Raw genomic sequence first — 3,452 nt, 5'->3', positions numbered from 1 at the left:
CCAGCTTCCCGACACTTTGGTTCCGCAGTGAAAGGAAAGCTCTATCCCAGAGAGGTCGTATCACTCCAGGTGCCTTGACGAATGGTGAGGGACTCTGGGAGATGAAGTCCAAAACTCCCAGAAGGCCAGAAGTTGGGGAAAACTGCTCTGGAACCGCCCTCTTAGCCGATTTGAGGTCCCTTCCAGACAGGCCCTTTATCCCAGGATCTGATCCCAGGTTTTCTGCTTTAAACTGGATTATATGAGTCCTCACTGCCTGATAATCTGGGATAAACAAAAACCCGGGGATCAGATTCTGGAATATAGGGCCTGTCTGGAAGCCCTCCCACATAGCCCTATTACCCAGAATATCAAGGCAGGAAATCCCACAATATCTGCTTTGAACTGGAATATCTGAGTCCACACTGCCATATATCCCAGCTGTAAGCCGATAATGTGGGGTTTTAATCATCTGTGTGAAAGGGGCCTAGAAGGGCCCATAGAGAGAGAAAGCAGCATAGAAGAAGAGGAGGAGGAGGAGAAAAAGAGGAAAGGAGGAGGAGGAGGAAAAGAAGAAAAGAAGGAGGAGGAGGAGGAAGAAAAGCAGAAAGGAGGAGGAGGAAAAGAAGAAGAAGAAGAGGAGGAGGAAGATGAAGAAAAGAAGAAATCAACAACAATAATAGATCATAATAGATATTCAATACCACTGTGTAACACCATTTTTGTTCCTGGGTTATAAATGTCATTTTCTAATTGGTTCTATCATAAAATGTATTATTATTTATTACTAGCCATTCCCTGCCACACGTTGCTGTGGTTCAGTCTGTGTATATGTGCTTTGTGTGTATATATGTGTGTATATATTTGTGTATATGTGTGCTTGCGTATGTGTGTGTGGTTTTGTGCATGTGTTGTAATGTTTTGGGTTTGTTTGTTTTTTTGCTTTTTGCTTTTTAAGTCCGCATTTTTTTCAGTGTTTTTATGAGTGATGGTCACTTGTTGGCCTGATAGTTGTATTGTGTCAAAATTTGGTATCAATTTGTCCAGTGGTTTTTGAGTGATGTTAATCCCACAAACTAATGTTACATTTTTAATTATATAGATTTCAGACATTTATATCCCTTCCTTCTTACCTCCGAGGGGGGGGGGGGGGACTCAGGGCAGCTCATAACCGGCACCCATTAGATGCCAACAACAGTAATAATAAAATCACACCTAAACATTAGTTAAAACAGCAGGATTAAAACACCTGTTTAAAATGAGACAAATCCAAACCGAGGGTCATAATCCAAGGTCTGTCCATTGTCAATCATGTAAGTCATTTCCAGTTATTATTATGTGACGTCTGCTGCTCGAATGCCTGGTCCCATAACTGAGATTTAAGTTTCTTCCTAAAGAATAGAAGAGAGGGGGATCGATGAGATTTCATTAGGGAGTGAGTTCCACAGGCCGGGGGGGGGGGGGGGGGGGCATGGAAAAGTCTATTAAACTGCCAGAACTTTGTTTTTGTTTTTTTGCAGGAAATCCTGCAGCATGTTTTGCTCTAGTTTTTCAATGAACATTTCAGAGTCTCAACCAATTTGACATAGTTTGAGGCAGCTACAAAAATAAGGTTTCTGGGGTATAACAACTATTTTAAAAGTAAGGACTGCACAATTGAACAGGAAAGAACACTTTCAAACCAGGAATAGATTTTTTTCCCCAGATTTTGTTACATAGTGTAATAGATTACAATGGATAACCAATAATATCCCATAGGGAGCTGGTTGACTTTTCAAAGTTAACTGTCCTTGAAAGCCAGGTCAAATCCAGAAGGCTCCTCCCCTTCCAGAGAGATAAGAGAAGGGTCATTTCCATAGCTAGATAAAGAGTGCCGTTGTTCTCCTTACTGCCTTATTTCACGTCTTCTTCCAGATTGCTTGAAATGAAAGGGATACCCCAATCCAGTGCAGATACACTACTCCTGGAGTGTGCACCTAACATAACAGATACTTTGGCAAGGGGATTTAGAGCTTCAGTTGAGATGCCTTTTCCCCGTGATAACTCTTCCAAGAGTGAATTTCCCTTCCAAGGTGAGATTTCTCTCACTTTCTATTGTCTCAACAGTGAGTCATGTGTAAGTTGGTTGTTTGTAACTCAGGGACTGTCTGTACTCTGCCGCATGTACTGTCCATCTAACCTTCCTGATCTCCTTTGACCAGGGAAATATAATCGGCAGGTTGAAGGAGAGAAAGACACACAAGAACTGCAAATATTGCTTATCTTATCAGGGAGCATTGACAAATGTCGTTGGAGGAAGGTGCAGACCTCCCACCAGAGATAAGCTAAGGAGCATTGGAGTGATCATTGTCTTAAGAGCCATACCATGGGGAGAGATGCAGGTGGGTGACTTTTTGTACAAGACTTTGTATAAAGACTTTGCTACGAGACTTTTTTATTCTGTCTGCTCCAACAGACAAGCTCTTTACACACATCTGAACAAAATCCCACATTCTCTGCTTTGAATATATGACAGTGTGGACTCAACCCAATTCTAAGCAGATAGTGTGGGATTTTCTGCTTTGAACTGGAATATATGACAGTGTGGACTCAACCCAGTTCTAAGCAGATATTGTGGGATTTTCTGCCTTGATATTCTAGGTTGTATGGCTGTTGTTATTGTTCTAGGATGGAGAGTGTATGGCTTCCCCAAGGTCAACTAGTAAGTTTCCATGGCTGAGAGAGGATTCACAGCCTGATCTCCAGAGTCCTGGCCCAACTCTCAAAACACTAATCCATGCTGATTCTCAGTTCAAACCGCCACCTATTGAAGGAAACCCTTTGATCAATGGTTCGCAATCTTTGCTCCTCCATGTGCTTTGGACTTCAGCTCCCACCACTCCTAACAGCTAGTAAGATGTGTTGTCGAAGGCTTTTATGGCCATAATTATTGGGCTGCTGTGAGTTTTCCGGGCTGCCTGGCCATGTTCCAGAAGCATTTTCTTCTGACATTTCACCCACATCTGTGGCAGGCATCCTCAGAGGTTGTGAGGTCTGTTTGAAACTAGGCAAGTGGGGTTTATATATCTGTGGAATGTCCAGGGTGAGAGAAATAACTCTTGTCTGTTTGAGGCAAGTGTGAATGTTGCAATTGTCCACCTTGATCAGCATTTAATGGCCTTGTATGTAGGTATCTATCCGTATGTGTAGGTTTTCTGTAAACTGTGACTAAATAGTTGATCTGGTTTGCGGGTGACTAGGACATTTTCTTTTTCCATGGTGAATTTGATATTTGGGTGGATGCTGTTAAAGTGGTCCAGGAATTTGCTAAGTTCTTCTTCTCCATGGCTCCAAATGGTAAAGGTATCACCCACATATCTGAACCATAGAAAAGGTTAAAGGTTTACCCCTGACATTAAGTCTAGTCGTGTCCGCCTCTGGAGGATGATGCTCATCTCCATTTCTAAGCCAAAGAGCCAGCGTTGTCCGTAGAC

This window comes from Anolis sagrei, chromosome 1 (genome assembly GCF_037176765.1).
Source record: "Anolis sagrei isolate rAnoSag1 chromosome 1, rAnoSag1.mat, whole genome shotgun sequence".
NCBI lineage: Eukaryota > Metazoa > Chordata > Lepidosauria > Squamata > Dactyloidae > Anolis > Anolis sagrei.
The sequence above is the reverse complement of the archived record's forward strand: the minus strand, read 5'-3'. Positions refer to the sequence as shown.